Consider the following 19,186-nt stretch of genomic DNA (forward strand, 5'->3'; position numbering starts at 1 on the left):
GATTAGGAGCTTATTAGGTAGATATGATGATGGCCTTATCACGCCCTAACTATGTGAGGGATGCAATTTAGGCATTAAGGGAGGTACCGAGATTAATGGGAACACATAGTCTGAATCCTCCATTTACTTTCTTCTATGTAGCCCACTTTCTTCCAAATGTGTGTTTTCATGAGTCTCAGTTCACTTTCTAAAAGCCCAATTCCCTTTGGGAACTGAGTAAAGTATTATCTTTTCTACAAACCAACCCCCCTCTACACCCTCCCAATAGGCTTGTGTGAAAACTCCCAGCCATAATAACCTTGACCCCAAATATATTAATGTTATGGCATTATCCCTGTAATTACTTTATGTACAATTTGTACTATTAGCATTATTACACATGATATATGACATTAACACAACCGGCTGTGTGCGTTCCCACAGGAGCTGTGCTGAAAAAAATGCACACGCTCACAGTATTGTAAGAGGCTTCGGATAAAAGTGTTTTCCAAATGACTGTAGATGATTATATTATGATATTATCGTATAACTTGAAAAGAGTAAGCGTTAGACAACTTGAAGCCAGATATAGAACATAATGCAGAAAGAAAATAACATTCCTGAAAACCAAATGTAACATTGTTTTAACTACAACCACTACGACTACTGCTACTACTACTACTACTGCTGCTGCTGCACTGTTGGAACAAAAGTCATAGTAATATTTCTAAAAGGTAGTACCATATAGAATTGTCAAAATCAATATAGCAAGGTGTCTACTGGAAAAGGGATGGGATGCTTTTCACATTAGCATGTGATGAATTACAACAGGATGGAAACATGCCTTCTATTGCACAACCAACCGCTTTATAAAGCACGCTACAATGGCCGATAGACCTTTCATTTACGTCTTAATGTGTTGTATTTTCTACAGTAGAGCGATGCCCTTCCCTGAGGGGGTCATTTGATGTGAAGATGTTAATATATTTGACAGATCAAATAGTATAAAACGTTGCGTGGAATGAAACAGGTTAGCATGTTGAGGAGAGAGAGTATGGCCTAGAGTATGTGGTGTGTTTGTTTAACTGTGTTGTGCATGATTATTGGCGGTCTCGAGACAGTAGCTATCCCCAAAACAATTTGTTCTTTCTTTTTTTTTTTCTTGAGTGCCATTTTGATATGTGTGCATGATTCCTGTTGGGGATTGAAACATCTGTGTCTTGCTGCCTGGCAATGCTCAGGAGAGAGCTGTGAATAAACAGTTTGCCTGGAGGAATATACCTTTTCAGCAGGTTGTGTGTGTGTGTGTGTGCGCACGTACGTGCGTGCGTGTGCGTGCGTGCGTGCGTGTGTGCATGTTCTTCCGAAAGGGATTCTTGTGTAAACACAGCACAGCAGCAAAACACTATTTCCTGTAAGACCTCATCAAGTAAGCAACAGTTGAGCTATGGTGCGCTCTGTTTTGTGAAATGTGTTTCTCAAGGTTTGATTTATTTTTCAGCCTGTGATCGCAAGGCCAGAATTCTGCCCCAGCGAGGGCTGATGTTGATGTCACTTTTTACTCAAACACTCATTATTTATGAGTACGAAAATAAAACACACAACTTGATAAGTGATGAGCATGTTTTTTTGAAAATATTATGTCTCATGTTTGAAGTTTATTTCAGTCATAAAACTGCTCTTGTACAACAGCACACGTTCTAACTACTCCTTAGAGCCTGACAAATGCAAACCATATGAGTAAGTGTGCTGCAACCTGGACACTGAATGATCCACATACACAACTAATTAATTGCACAATTTGCTGTAATTATTCACAATCAATCACTAATTAATCAATTCATCATTGCCATGCTTGTAATCATCAATATTTAAACATAGTCACCAAATTAAATCAATCAACACAAATTAACATCTTACGAACTGTAAACTAGCTCTCTCCAAGGAACTAGAGGGCCCTAATTTGCATCATACATATTATATACATCAACGTTATTAACAGCAAAATGCTTAAGATTCAAGCACAAGTTACATTTTTAAACCATTAACGTTATTGATTGTGTTCAATAAATGTATCATCATGTATAAGACTAAATATGTATATATATATATATATATATATATATATATATATATATATATATATATATGGGATATATAAGGGATGTTTTCTCTGTGGAAACTACGCTCAAACTAGATTGAGGACAGATTGTTGTTGTTGTCTAGACAGATCATTCGCGGACGCACTGTCAAGGCTTGGGCTTAGTTCATACGTTGCGGTTATAAACCAAAAAAAAGCAAAGGGCAGGGTCATGCTAATTGATCTGAAACATCATGGCTTTGTTCGACTTGCAGCCTCTACAGTTGTGTTATTAAGTCAACAGGATATGCCGTATTGAAAGCCATGGAAAATGGTGGGGGTACATCAGGCAGGCATTATCAGTGAGCTTTGCTCCATTAGCGTAAACAGATTAGTAAATTAATCTCTGCCAAGCTGGGAACCAGTGGTTGCTCAACACTTTCTCAACACGCTTGGTAATACACTGTGATAAATTCACGAATAAAGTCCTGGGGGCCACATGCATAGAATTCTGTGTAGGTGTCTCCGCAAAGTAATGTCAATAGAGAAGGTCGTAATTGGTCAAACAGAGTTTTCTGTTCATGCATACCAATTGTCCTGAGATTGTGCGCAGGTGAAAGAGCGACCAAGGTCTTTCTCAAAATATCAGTCACTTCAATTATCATGCAGTTCAGGATCGCTCAACTCACTGTTTACTTTAAGCCAGCACACTTTCAAGTTTAAGCTGGGCTATCTTGACTATTTAAATCCATTATCATTTCTGTACATCTGTTTCTTTGTATGGATTATTCATGCCCAGACATTGCATTAGACATAATCAGTAATAACAATACTTCAGTCATTCATACTTATCACACAGGATTCACAGGGTCCTAAGGTCACATGTTTCTTAGTTCTAAAGGGTCTATGTTCCCAGATTCCTATGCTCCACGGGACCTCAGATCCCAGTGCCCTACAAGGGTCCTTTATTACCCTTCTATTGTGCATGGGTCAAATTTGACTCGTTTCAAGTAAAATATTTCATAAATGCTGTCTAGTCATTTTATTATTTAGGAACAAAGGATTCAAAACAGCTATATCACCACAGCAAAACCAATGGTCATCATTTGATTAGATTTCTAAAATAAATTTCTCTAAAATAATGGCTGCATCTTTGGCGTTCCGGATCAAATCTTACTCAAGGAATACTAAAGAGTCTGGGTTGTTCTGCGGTCATGAATGGATTACCAGTGGGTTTTGAGGTTCAACACTTTATTGGGTAAATATAATAGTATCTTTTATGTTTTGTGGTGTATTAAAATTTAGTTTTGGCAGAGGCCACACAAGGTTCCTACCTCCTACCACTTAACCCTCAACACGAGGGTTAATTCAATTTTTCTAAGGTTTTATGTTTTATGACAGGGAAACAAAGGAAAATAATATTTGTTAGGTATATTCACAGCCCTACGGCAGTGCTTGGGACCACAAAACCCATGTGAGCAATCCCCACACTAGCCCTATGTATCCCCACTATGTCATATTAAGCAAATACAGAGCTGGGGAATGTCTTTTTCAGGTTTCCATTATGTTATATATAGAGCTGGGGAACGTAGGATCCTGGGAACACACACACACATATATATATATATATATATATATATATATAGAACTGAGGGACACAGGAGCCTTTGCCATGTTCTCATTCATTCATGTCATTATCATCACATGGGTTAAGTGACACACTAATGTGTACCGTAGGATAGAAAGGGACATTAAAAAAGGCATAGAAAGAGTGTCAACGTGTTAAAGGTTGAAGAAGATTGCATCTGGCGAGGTCAGAAAACAACATATGCTAATTGTCTGTATTATTCAAACTGGGCTGGAGAGGTCAGGGGGGTGAATTATTTCCACATGAGATAATACGGAGCAAGAACCAGAATGCTCACAGAAGCACACAACCACACACACCACCACACAGGCAAACAGCCATTACCTTCACTTGAGCGAGTGTGTAAGCAATGCAGATGTCCCGGCAATGTGCTTAACCATGTTCAACCCCAGAAAAAAGAGTCAAATTGTAGCCATTTTTAGCCCTGATCCAATTTATATGTTAACATAGAAGTTAAAAGGTTTGTGTTAAGAATGTGGATATTAAAGAGCTTTATATACCATCATCACAACGTACAATGAGAATTGTATCATGTTTTATCAAAAGAATGTAAATTGCTTATTAATTCTTAATAAAAAATAATATTAAATATGTATGGTTCTCTAAAGTGCATCACATGCAATATTGTGGGGATTGTGTTTTTTGTTTTTTTTTGATTGTGTGAACTTCTTTTTAAAACTTCTTTATAGATCCATTCAGTACCATGTTTTGGACTAAATTAGGCTATAACAAAAGAGGTCCATTTGCTCTCCAATTGGTTGTATTAGTTTCACAGGACAGGATAATAAATAAATCTCTTTTGAATCTGTTTTCCTGGCCAAAGGGCAATCAATCCAATTGACACACAGGTATTTGATTCTTAATGCCAGTTCTGTTGTGGTTATCTGTGTAATCAAAAGGTTACTAGCTTTTGTTTGGTTACAGAATCCATACCAGAAACGACCATCCTAATGCCTTGCAGCTAAATGACCAGGTCACATACCAGCATTTATTAAAAACATTGAAAATAATGTAACTCGTTGATCCAAACAGCAAACAGAGTTGACATAGTCCCTAATCCAAGTTTAGTTTTCTGCAAGAACCAATTTTGATGTTTGCCATTATATCAGCCCCATGGAGGAATACAACCAATCAATTCCCTACAAATTGTTTTAAAGTTGCAATGTTTAGAATAGAGCCCCTCCCAGATTTTTTTGAATATATCAGTTACAGTATGTGATTTTATTGATAACATTATTTAAATCAATATAGATCAGCATTAACTTCAGATATCACCAGGTAATTTGAAGCTAAGAGCTAGTTGAAATAGATTACATGTACAAAGTTACTACAAAGTTAGACGCAAAGTAAAAACAACACTGATCTGCAGTGTGTGTGTCATCATTACTAACAAGTTATGTTGCGTACCTTTGTGTATTCGCCAATAGCAATGGCTCTGGTGGCAGGGGGATATGAAGTACTTGATGTAGCATTAGTCCTCTCTCTAGCTGTTAATGAGCCACATACCAGACAATGAGCAAAGTGGTTTCAGTTCAGTCTTGTTTTCTGTTTTCTTGCCTTAACCCCCAAGTGTCTCTCTCTGTCTGTGCTTTCTCTACTAATGTCATTCGCTTTCTGTGGCGCAATGTTTTTTGGCTGATGGTGACAGTTAAGCGGGGGGAGTTTTCAGAGCGTCATTAAATCTTTCATTAAAACTCCATCATCATTAGAGAAGAATTAGTTATTTCCTGGACCGGCCATCACAGCAGCACAGGGATATCAAAACATAATCAATTCCATGCAAAAAAAGGAACCAATTTAGTCGCAAAGCACTCAGCGTATCAGCAGTTGGCTTATAACAGCTGTTGCTGTTTGCTTATTCATATCAATTCCTGTAGTTCATTTCTTTAAGTGAGGCCACATTTGGAACCCATATAAATAGGTGGTTGGCAAACCGCTCATGATGTCAAAGCAATATCACCATAACAGCGTATTAAGCATTACCCATCCCACTCAATATGACTCGAGACACAACGCTTGCAAATGTTTTTACAAGGTGCAGAGGTCACATCAGTTTATTCCACTTGTCACACGGCAAACAAGGTCCTATGAATATCATTGACACCTCATGACTATATTGGTCAGTAGGGTGGGGAAATGTTCCAGAATCTTTGGGGAAACCTTGACATGTCAATCTGAATTCTAAAGCATGTCAACATATAATGAGGGTCCAGCAAGTGCTTAACACTAGGATGGGCGGTCAGATTATAGCCAGCCATAAGATGGGAGTTCAGAGCTTTAAACTCATGAAGCATGACAGGTTTCAAAATTAACAAAGTTGTTGGTGTTAAGATGCTTTTGGTTCGAGAACGTCAAAAAAAGCTTCATCTTATTAGATGCACTTTGATCTTGTTAGATGTGCTTTGAGAGGCCAGCGTCACCTGGGTCTAAGTTGAAATAGTTTGAACTTGAAGTGCAGTGTCAAGGTGGAGAATCCGAGCTGTCCATTAAGCCCAATGCTAGATTGGGCTTAACACACTCAACTCCGTAGGCAAACAACGCCAACACGAGAAGCTAAATTGGGAAATGCAATATACAACTATGAATAATGCATTCAGTTTTCTATATCATTTAGAAGGTTTCCCTGAAAAAATGAAATAATATTGCAGAGACTTTGTTGAACTTATTAACTTACATATTTCACTTGTGGACATAAATGATCTTACACCGCAAAGTACTGAGTACTAATAAGCTGCTTAAATACCAACACCCAGCCTAGAAGGGCCTGTTAAACTGTACCAACGTGGCAAACCCCGTTGGTTACCCCCCAAAAAATTCAGCACCATAATTTGATTGGAAGATAACACCTATAACAACACATCTAGGATTTACGGATGGAATTAAATGGCATCACACATGTCTGTCTAGTCTATTTTTTTTTTCAAAGAAAAATCTTAGGTTAGGCAAAGCCAAAGCTAAAGTGTTGTTAGAATAGCCAGCTGCATGGATAATTTCCACTTTGATACTTGAAAAAATGCGTATTAATCAAAACAATATTGAGTTCATTTTACACCAGTGAGTGTGCGTATGTGTTTGTGTGTGTTCTGCACACTGTAGTACCAACAATTATGTGACTGGATGAGCGGAGAGGACCCTCCTGCAGTGCTTACAACCTCAAATACATTCCCTTCCATACTTTGATCACTCTTGGTGGTCGTCCAACACAAGGCTGTCTCTACTGCTACATACAAACAAGAATAGCACACAAATAAACGCACACACACACACACACACACACACACACACACACACACACACACACACACACACACACACACACACACACACACACACACACACACACACACACACACTTCTAGCAACAACAGACACACAGCTCTTTCAGGAGTCTGATAATATATGCGATGAAAAAGACAGATTTACAAGCAGAGGAAGTGGAACACTGATCAACAGCAGTCTGCCTCACTGAACACCAGATAGAGAGGAAGAAGAGAGGAAGAGCAGACAAACAAGGAGATGGATGGATAGATGGGCAGAGAGAGAGTTATTAAAAAGAGAGTGAATGGATAGAGAGCAGGGTAAGGAAGGCAAAAAGAGAGAAGTGGGAACAGGAAATACATATTGATTGGGGAGAAATGCATAAAATGGGATCTGAATGAGATTTGAATGGCTTTAGATCCCTGACATTTGTGGTTAAAGATAAAGGTTGCTGTATATAAAATGCTTGCACCCGAAAATATTCAATTTCTATTGTTTTACAAACAGCTTATTTACAGCACATAGAGGCATGTCCCCTGATATTGAAAAGTACAACAATACAACACAAATACTAAAACTGCTATTTGGGTGGTGCCTTGAGACCATAAACCTCAACTTACACATTGTTATATTGTGGTTCCAGTGTAACTCATAATACAAGTACTGGCAGTCCTCTATATGTTCTTAATGGCAGATGTTGATTGGGGCAGCACTCCATGAATGTATAATTGTAAAGACACAATGTTTATGTGTAAACTATTATTATACATGACTATTGCTGTCAGCGTCCAGATTTCATCATCCCATGTTCATTTCAAGGATGTTATGCAAAAGTTACTTAATAAAAATGAAAATGTAATTTCTCTCTGTGATGCATAGCATTGTTTGAAATTATACATTGTTATTTGCTCACCGGTGGATAAATGACTCTTGCGCCAGACACAAATCTAAAATGGGTTGGTCTGAGGTAGCTTAATTACCCGTAGGTGTGTTTTGGGCGTAACATGCAATAAACCAATGAGAGTTCCAGCTTCCATCTCCTTTAAGAGCCAGCGCATTTGAACTTGACGAGTTGATATTTTGACAGCACGTTTGCAGTCTCTGCTGAGACAGATGCATGACCACATGAATTTTAAACTTCTAATGGCTCAGTTTATGGCCAAATAATAGGCCTAGTTCACATTTCTTCTACAACTTCAGAAACACTGAGTCGTCATGTAAATTTCAGCAAAGCAGAGAACTTAACACATAAATGGTATGCGGTCCTGTGGCTGCAACTGTGGGTCTATTTAATGATATGCAGCAATACATTAACAAACATTGTTTGTTACCAGTATTGTATACATTATCGTTATCGACTTGTGTTGATAATATGCATGTGTCCCCCCGTTACTAATCATTGACATGGACTGTATTATGCGTTACTTGTTTAGTTTGTGTGTGTTTAAACAGATAGGTGCACACATATTGTTGAACTGCGCACCAAACATCACTCACATTCATTCATTCTTTGAAACACTCACTCGTGGGAAAACTATGTTACTATACTATGTCACAATCAAATACTCATCAATCCTAAAAGTCATGGGCTTGTACACAATGTCTGTGTCAAGAAAATATGTGTTTGCTGTACAGTGTTTGCAGATGCATTGATTTAAAAGTACAACTTATTACTGCTATATCAACTGTTCTTTCCCAAATAATTTAACCAATGTTCATTTACCATCATTTACCCTAAAACAAGATTTTGTTTTGGAAGGCTGGGATATACTTTGCTCAAGTTTATTATTGATATGATTATTATTTTATGGTATTAGCCTACTACAGTGTTCATTCATGCAGCCCTTATGGATTTTTTTTTCCACAATCCACATGCTATTTATATGCAGTTTCACACACATTAACAATCTTTGACATCATAATATTTCAATTAGGCTAATGTTTGAGTTGTGTATGGCCTACGTGTGTGCTTATGTTGCAGTTCCGACCTGCCAAGGCACATCAAAATAGCAACACCAATTGCGCTATTCGCTAGTGCAGTTAGACCAGGTATTTGCCGGTCAGTAGCAACGATACATGCGTTGGTGTAGAAAGTAAATTGTGCTGGGTGCAAGATAAAGGCCTAGTTATATGTGTCTCTTCTATTTTTTGTACTTTTAGATTCTCAATTCTTGCGAGTTTGTTATGTGTCTGTTTCTGTAAGTGTTTTACTTTTCCTTGTTCTTTTTTTTTTTTACTATGTTTGCCCTAACCCTGTTGTGCTTCTGCCTTGTTTGAAATTACGTCTTTATTTTTTAACTTGTTTCCAAGTTTCAGCATTTGAGTCCTCGTCGTGAACTCTTGATAATTTTTTGTTGCGCTCGCAAAAGCTTTTGCTTTATCTTCTTCAACCCTACCTTCCCACCAAAACCATGTCTTACCTTTTTCCTTCCCACAACCCTCCCTTTATGCACAATGTTCCCTTGTATTCCACACCTCCAATCCCCCCACTACCATATCTGCTACCCATCCCCATGTCAGTCACCTTCTTTTCCTCTCCTCCTCTCCGTCTTTCACGGATTATCAATCGTCTTCACGCGTTGCCGTGGTGACACACTCCCCACCAGCCAACAGAAATAGGTATTAACTACAAGGTTTGGGGTGTAGGTTTGTGCCTATGTGTGTGTGTGTGGGTATGGGTGTGTACGTGTGATGCTTCAAAGGATCTAGGCGAGAGATTACTTCAAGGGCTGCTGAACTCGTCTGCGTGACTGAAGCGAAGAGTATGGATTGGTCACAAAGTTGGAACAAAGTATGGATCATCTTACACGGCAAAAAATAGCAGCCAAGAGAGAGAAAATGGTGGTTCCACCGGATAAATTTGGGATTTATTTTGAATTCAGAGATAAGGAGGAAATTATGATTTGGATATTAAAGTAAAAGTTTATCACATTAACAACCTGCATGCACTGTCTGCAAGTAATGATCATTTCCGTTGTTGCGCATTTCATTTAACATTTGGATGAACACAAAACACAAAAACAAGTTACCAGAAAAAAGGTTGATGATAATCATAAAGACTAACCACATATTTGTTTAAATCTTCATCCGATTTTTAATTGAAGGTATAATCTGTCCATTTTCCGCATGAAACTATCTAAAAATGACTAGACCTATTTTGTATGTTGTTGAGATATGTTCTTACATTATCCAAAATGTTTCCATCATTATTCAAGCTATTAAAAGGTGTGCATTTCATTTGGTAATGAATGATGATTTGTGAATATTATAATTCCTAAACTTAAAATAAATCATTAACAATTATTATTTAAATAATGGTTTTAGCACCAGAATATGCAGTTCAAAACATTAAACCAAATAATAACCTCTACCTTCCAGAGGTAAGCTTTTATTTTTTCATGGTCAGATGGCATTCTCTAGCTGGTGACCTTGAACATTTAATCGCTGACCCAGATTGTCTTCTAATGTACCAGACATGAAGAACAAGAAAGGTCCAGCTGAAAGCAGCTAACCCGAACCATCACATGCTGGCCACTCTAATTGATTGAGTCGACGATATCAATCATGATCACCCAGAGTGAGATACAATAACGTAATGTCACTCCATAATATTTCCATTGCTTTTAAATGAAGCACCTCGTCAATCAAAAAATGTCAGGTGCCTTATTATCTTATCCGATCAACACAGTCAACAAATACACTTCAAAATTGACCTGCCAATCAGATTAGAAGAAGCAGCCCATAAAACTGCACTCAATATGGCAGAAACCGTCTGGATGGCTGTTCAATTTTTTGCTACAGCGCTTCAGCGATGTTGGATACATTGTAACACTGCTGTCATTTATGACGCAGAGCCTAAAAACCTGTCCTCAAAAATGCATGTAGGTAGGTCATAAGGTAACAAGTAATTGTGATCTCAGGTGAATTCAGGTGATTCTAAAGTAATAACCCCAAGTTACAGTCCCTTGGATTTCCACCAGATATCCCAGGAAATATCCATACATCTCAAAGATGAAGCCATTGTTCAAGATTGTTTAGCCACACTGACTGCAGAGCTGAACGTTTGCAGTTGACAGATCGATGATTCACACAGCAGTTTCAGTGGTTTTCGCTTACTAACACTGCTGGGGTCATTTTCACACCAAACCAGGCTTTTGGTGCACCCCAGAAAGTTTTAAGCAGGCTTGATTCAAAATTTGATACGCTTGTGATCAACCATCCCCACTATCCACTAGAAGCCCGTTCAACATTCAACGCTCCACATGAGCTTCTTCGTAAACACACATACCTGCTTCTCCTGAGATATTATCCCCTGCTAAAGAATATGTCACCCATCATTTTTGTTCAGTTAGTTGTTTATGCTAATATTGTGTGCTGTCCTTTTGCTTCCCTTCACAGGACGGCAGGAAGCAGACCCTGGCAGTTCAGTCTCAAACTCTAGGATGTACGTATGTCCTTGCGCAACCTCTGATGTGGGCGTACCTGCAGACAATGGCATTAGGTTGTTGGAGCCAGCCCTTTAACAATGTTGTCCTTGGTAATTGGTTTCTTAAGAGTAGACACTGCCTTCCTTTACTCCTCGCTTGCAACTTTTACAACCAGATTACAACCAGCCATGTCCAGCACAAAGATGCATCATGTGGAAACCACGATAATGTGCTTAAAGCCAAGTTCAACTGGGGGCGTTATCTGGGTACAATGCAACATTACACCTGACACCAAAATCACATCAAACAACAGCTAGTACATTTTTCAGTTAAGCCAAGTCAACAGATGTTTTGATTTGCATCTTCTCGATTTTGTCCGCAAAACTAAATTGAAGAAGAAACAGTTACCGTGTTACTACGTTGACTTCCGCAAAAACAAAATAGGAAATATTAGACATGTCAAATGAAACCACACGTACAAATGAGGGGCAACACTCATTAGACAGTATGGATTGTCATGAGAAGCAATGTCTTTGTGTGTTCAGTGTTTACACTGAAGCAAATGTGGAGTTTGATGTTGAACAAGCTACCATTGGATAGTAGGGGATTGTTCACACAGGTATCAAAGGTAATAAAACAAGCAACCTTAACACTGGGGAGCACTCAAAATCCCAGGTAGGTGAGGAAAGACCCCAGAAGATGTATTTAATACCCCTTTAAGTAAGGTAGCAAGCAATATGTGTTTACTTCTTCCCAAAAAGGAATGATTGGAGCTCCTATTAGCAAATGTTCAGATTTGATTAGAGCTGTCGCTGGAATTCTGTGGAGCAAAGTGCTTTTGTCAGCATGGCCAGAAATGTGTCCTTTCTCGTGACTCAGTTGGTGCGGACGCACAACCGTGTCCAGCTCCACGACAGTCAGCACACAATTATCTCTGCTTTAGTCTTTTCTATGCACCGAGATAGAAATCTCATTATCACATGTAATCATTCTTAATAAACGTGGACCTCAAATGTGAGAGTTCACTCACTCCTGGCTCAATTAAAACCTGCTGTTGCCTGCTGGCACCGCAAAGAAACATTTCCATGGCAACATTTCCATTACAATGCATGCAATGTTGATTTAGGGAGGAATAACCACAAGCCATTTCTAAGGATATTGGTGAGTGCATGTGCACACGCACGTGCATGTTTTCATTTGTGAATGCATGAAGCCACTATTGTGTGCTATTGTGCTGCACTGAGGTTGAACTCATTATTTAAACATTGGTTGGTCTCCATATTCTCGTAGGAAGCTCAGTCTCGTCCCACACACAATCTCCTGCCAATTCCCGACTATTGGACTCAAGCTAAAGCTCCTCCCAACCTGCAATAAACTGAGGCTTACCAGAAGAAACCTGTGACCATTAACTGCCCTTCTGCGACCTGGTGTTTAAAATATGCTCGCAACTGACACTAAGAGCGAAATTCAATTTGAATGTGTGTTTTTTGCGAGCGCAGGCTGAGAATGATGGCAAATGATGCAACACACCACACCACATGTTGACACGCACATCCTGCTAAAAAAAAAAAAATGAAGACCATGGATACACTCTTCCCAGATGGCTCCTGCTATACAGCTTCCAACTCACTCGAGAGAAATCTTCTTTGCGGATTACTTTGTTTTTCATCAGGGAAGAGTCAATGTATTATTGCCTGTTTTCAATATATTACTCAGTATTTAAACTTTGTACGTGTATTTCAAAATGAAGAAATAGCAGGATAACCAGATCTAAGCAGTAATAACCTAACACTGTCACGTCCAGACATGGCCTCCTACAGGACCGCTGGGTGGACATGTGGGAAATATTTGGCCTATTACCATTCAGCCTGGCAGGTAGAAGATTTAGGAGGACACAGAGAGGGGATCAGGCTCGGAATAGCGATTCACAGTCAGTGAAAAGAGAGACTGTGCACACGTGAGCACACACACACACACACACACACACACACACACACACACACACACACACACACACACACACACACACACACACACACACACACACACACACACACACACACACACACACACACACACTTTATCTTGAATGAAAGTGCAGCGAGACACACAGAATTCAGCAGCCGACTAGCAATGAGTCGAGTGAGGAACGCAACGCATGTTGTTGAGGCGAGACTATCACCCAGTGAGATAAATAAAGATACAAACAAAAATGATCAAACAAACACCTAAAGGGGTCCCTGGTCTTTGTATCATGATGTTTCTGATTTAATCATCAGCGTCGAGTGGACGCTGTGAAAGAGACTGTGATGAAAGCAGAACGCTGGTGAGGAGCAGCATAACAACGAAAGACAACACCTGCTGTGTGAATCATCGTAGCCCGTAGCGAAGAAACACTGCCTCTTAATGGTGCACATTATCTCTCCAAACCGGGGGAGCTGATTTCACATGGCTCGTCAGAGGGACTGGAGATATCCAGAGCTCTTACTAGTGTGAAGATAGAGAGTGTCATTGTGAAGATAGTGCTGAGGATGCATAACTACTAACTAGTTGCCCCACTTATTGTTACATTTGTACTTCACAAATGTAAGTGTTCCCTTCCATGTACTGTTATCGCATGGTATCATAAGCATGTACAGACAATCAGAAGATAGCAAGAATCTGATCAAATATGGGTATAAGAATGGCAAACGCAGAAAACTATGATAGTGTTCTACTACATAGATGTGGCATTTAGTAGTCCTAACTCTTTTTATGTGATTTTGTTCTCACATTTCATCTTGAGGTTGATCTCATGTAAGTGAAATAAACCTTTATAAATATACCTAAACATCCTGTGATGTTTAGGTTGTGGACAGGCAGGAGGATATGTGATATGACATTGTTATAGTAGGTCCTCGGATGCTGGCTGCTAACAGGCCTGGACATTCAAGAAAACGAGCAGCCTTCATTCAATACCAAGGAACCCAGGATAGGTAAGATCGAAACAGCCTTTTAAATGCTGAAAGCACTGCCTATTAATATTATGCAGTTCTTTGTGTTTTTTATAACCCCACAGCATTTATCAAAATTTGTTTTGATTTAAGCTGCTTTTGTATAAAATATTTAATATAAAATGTTATTAAAAAGAAAAAAATACTTTTGTAGTATTCTATTTTATATATAAATCGATTTAACATTAGAAATGTAACATTCATGTTTGATTGAGACAACGCCTTTCATCAACACATTTTTCATTGTCAAATTAATGTATATATTTTAAATAAAACAATATTAACGTGTTGATTTGTAAGCACATATAGACTGAAAGGTAGGGAATAATATGACAACTAATAAATACTATTAATACTATACTAATACATTATACACTCAAATCAACACAAATGCTTTTAATCTAGAGATAGTTCTTTATAGGTTTGTTAAAAGTTCACAGCAACCCAGTCCAACTTAGGCAAAGTATTAATCAATCCAATGTAAGCAAAAACGTGCTTTCTAAAGTCTGTGTTTCATCCAACCTTAATACCGTAGACATTTGATCCCAATGCATCGTCTCAGATAAATTGCTACTGTATATGTACATCAATACATTTGAATAAATTAACATAAAACAGCTCTTGGCTAAATGACACATAGTTATGGTACAACACTGAGCCTGGCTTTACACGACAACGCTCCCGGGTGAAACCGATAAAATATTTTATCAGACGGGCCTCTCGTTTAGACGGCGATAGCGTTTTCAAAAAAAATGAACCCACCCTCCAGAGTGGAAATCTTAAAAATGCTCCACCGTTGCGTTCCCGTCTAAAGGGTTAACAACGCAAAAGTGTGCTCTGAGCTGCTCACGCTGGCTCTCGTCCCGTACGTGTTTATGTCACATCTATGTGCAGTACAGGCAAACCACAACAAACGGATTTCATTTTTTTTTGTGTCACCGTATGCACGCAGATTTCCACCCAAAGACACTTTTCCGCATTTAGACGTCTAAATGCAGAATGAAAAGTGGGAACACAACACCACTTTTGCGGTTTGTGTTCAGATCGTTGTCATGTGAAGCCAGCCTGATATTCGACGGTGATTAGAGTGGCTCGCGGGGAGACATAAATCAATAGCATGCCGCAACGTGAACACTGTTTACAGTAAGTCGAGGCAACGCTAGAGAATCGCATTCAGGAATGCAAATGCAATTTAAAAAACTGGCATTCCAGTACAAGCAAACACAAAGAAACGCTTTCCTATTGAGGAGGTATCTGTTTCACCCACAAGAATATCCACACAGACACACAGAAACCTGCCGTTCCCTTGCAACTGGCAGCAGTGTAGTGGCAGTTACACACACCAGTGAGGTGTGTGCATGACTAAAACACACACCCTGTTCTGTCACCGTCATCTGCTTAACCGGGGGGGCTTTGTTTGCCCTGTCAACCAAACCAAACAGATACTCCGCCACTCCGCCACTCATTTCCAGAATGGTATTGATTGAGCGCTGTGATAGGCTCTCATGTCTGGAAATACATGTGGAGTCACACACACACACACACACACACACACACACACACACACACACACACACACACACACACACACACACACACACACACACACACACACACACACACACACACACACACACCTCTATCCACATGTATTTCCAGACACACAGTCTTATCTGCATGCCTATTACCTCTGAAATACATGGTTGCCAGTGTGAGCCAAGGCGAGTCAATTTGAGGCTTGGCTGCTCACCTGACGCCCCCCCCCCCCACTCCCTCTCGGGACCAGGGAGACCGAGAGTGGAGCATTCAGGAAGCCATTGGAGTTGAGTAATGAAGGTCAACTGTGCTGCTTTATTTGGGTTAAACATACACTCGAGCAGCGTGATGAAGACGCGGCAAGACGCATGTCGGAGCTTGCGAGTGTGTGACAGGATGTATTGTGGACTAGTGTAAATATATGTCTGAATGTACTGCCAAAAACTCAGGCACTGGTGATGGTTGGGACAGCAAATGTATATAGCACAGGTTATTCAAAGCCCTGATAGGAAGACTGACATATCTGTGTCTACACATTGGTATATCGCACTATGGCTCAGGGAGCACAATATGTATTCTGTCAAATAATTTAGAGGGGCCTGACATCAGGAACGGCTGCCACTATCTGGAGAAGTCAGGATGGAAAGACTACTAGGGATCATCAATCAAGGAGCCCAAAAACAGGAACTTGCCACCAGGTCGGTAGAAGCAGGACTCTGCCGTGACAGACAGGACCAGTGACAGGTGAAGACTGGTGTTGTGTAAGGTGCACTCTGGCACATTTCCGGACAGGCGGAGATATCAGGCTGGGACAACGCGGTGAGCAATAGGATCATCAGGTTGCAGGAAGCATGCACAGAGAACATCTGTAGAGTGAAGCCTGGACCCTTCCAGCTCCAGATGGCAGACATCATGAGGGGTGATGGAGAACGACAGAGCTAGGATACGAGGAGACCTTCACCTCTAGACAGACAAATAGGTCCTGGCTAATTCCTGGCATAAACTGGCGAGATTTGTTGAAAATAAAAATGTTGCAAAATATATGAGAAATTCCACAAACAACTGTTGTTTGTTGAATTCCTCCCATTTTTAGCCTCGGTTGATAACCACAGCCAAAGAGAAGGTTTGAGGTCTCAACAAAAATTCTGTTTTAGATGACACAACTTAGCAAAGATTGTTTTGGAGTTGGTTAAACAGTGTGCAATGCATGTGTGCTCAGCAGTTACTCTACAGGAACACATCAATGTTTGAACTTGCAATACCTTTTTGGCCCCAGAATGGTCTGATTACGGGTAAGCTGGTGTATGAGATCTGCCCTGATTTAGAATTTGATGTAACATTCACAACATGGCCCCTAGAGGAAGGCTGCAAACTGTGAAACTGCCAAAGGTTGCACACATTGTTTTCTCTTCCAAAAACCTCTTTACAGTTTGATTGATCGCTTACACACTTCAGTATATTTAGACCTCTTGTGTTCCGCACGAGTGAGCGAGATTTCATTTTAACTCACTGAGTCTCATTAGTATGGTGAATGCTACTATAATATAGGTCCTATATGTTGCAGTATATGTAGCCGACAAACTACTGTCAAAAACTATGTGTTCTCTTAATTGGCTTTCTTGCTCAACCAAAAACATAAAACAGTGTTAACCCAAAAAAACTAATTAAGACAAGCTGATTTTTTTGTTATTTTATGAGCTGAAATCTGACAAACGTATCAATTGTAAGTCATTCTGCTGTAGTACAAGCATGACCATAAGAAATAAAAAAACAAATAATGATACATTCATTATCGAGGTGTTCCAACCTTGACTTAAATCCAGGCTAATGGACATGAGCCATTTGTTTTTGTCTAGCTAATGAAGCCTTAATTTGTGTGGGCATTCATCATGAAAGACACATTATAAGCGTTTCACACACAATATAACGTTTTAATGCTTTGATTTCTGCCCTCCCTCGTCCCTATTAATCCTGTGTGACTGTTATGGGCCGTCATGGTGTTTGTAACCCTGCAGCGGCGGCAGACCATAATCCATCCCTATCTGCAGGCAGGCGTTAATAAATCACAGGGAGAAGCTTTTAGGAGCTTTAACCTCTGTGCATTATTCAGTCAACAGCCATGATAATGCCACCTTCTCGCCTAAGCCATTCCAGTTGTGCTCGGCTAAACAGCTCACAGGCTACTTATGAAGTGGAGGACTCCCTGCAGAGTGAGCCCAAAGCAACACAGCCAAACTCCTGGTCCGATAATAATAACAAATGGCTATATGAGGCGACTAGGTCAGCGCTTTAGTGCTCTCACTTTGTCAGCCTTTTCAGATGGTGGAGGAGTTTAAAGTTAGTATACCCACATCTGCAATATTTTTGTATGGGTGGAAGGCTTGTTTCTATGTTGATTTGTATGTTATTATGTGTAATGGCTAAAGAGCATAATTGATCATCTTCATTCTTATAGTGAGAATATCCCAAGTTCCACGTGCCTTACCTTCAAGGTTGAGCGACTGACCCTCGCAAGGGCCAGTTAACAACGCCATCAGAACTGTTTCATACGACTGGTATCAATAAAGTTTAACTGCCTAACAGGCCTTTCAATGTGACCAATAAGACTCACATTCACATAAAAATAATACAAACAAATAAACAGCCACCCATTGGGTGATGTGCTTCATAAGAATGTCTAATGAACGGGGCGGGTGACATTTTAACTTTGACGAGTCCTTCATTAGGCATCGATGGGAAAATAAAACAATGCATATGTTAGGGTGGTTTGGACACAAGCAGGGTTTAATATGACTCCTAACTGTCATGGGAGCAGCGATGACATTCAGGCGGTGACAACACTGCCATTACATTCTGCCTGGACTGCTGCTCCTCACCGCAGCGTCATATACTACGGCACGTGGTTATTCTTCCTTTTTCATTCTTCTCTCTCTTTTTTTTTTCTTTTTAAATCGTGTACCGCAACCTATTTAAATAAATATGCTAATGACTACATCTTTTCCTGACTCAGTCAGGGTACTCTAAATAACCCAGGAGACCCAATGAAAAGGTCCACCTGTCAGACGGTTCAGAAATTAACATGGGAGGGGAGGGAGGGTAGGGAGGGGGCTGCTGCAACTTGAGCTCTGTTTTCTCACTCTTCCAGAGGGGGTAGCAAGAGAGGGGAGAGTGTGTGTGTGTGTGTGTGAGTGTGTGCGTTCACACTTATATGCATGCTTGTGTGCGCGTGTGTGGGGGGGGCAAGGAAGGTGAGAAGGAGGAGAGG

General features: G+C 39.9%; 1 protein-coding gene across 1 annotated transcript in view; it reads right to left on the minus strand.

Moving 5' to 3' along the window:
- naaladl2 (N-acetylated alpha-linked acidic dipeptidase like 2) overlaps positions 1-19,186 on the minus strand; it is a gene marked incomplete at its 5' end in the record, with an annotated part of 152,218 nt that overhangs the window by 88,708 nt on the left and 44,324 nt on the right. The gene's annotated exons all lie outside the window — the stretch shown is intronic.

This window comes from Micromesistius poutassou, assembly GCF_964030765.1.
Source record: "Micromesistius poutassou genome assembly, chromosome: 9".
NCBI lineage: Eukaryota > Metazoa > Chordata > Actinopteri > Gadiformes > Gadidae > Micromesistius > Micromesistius poutassou.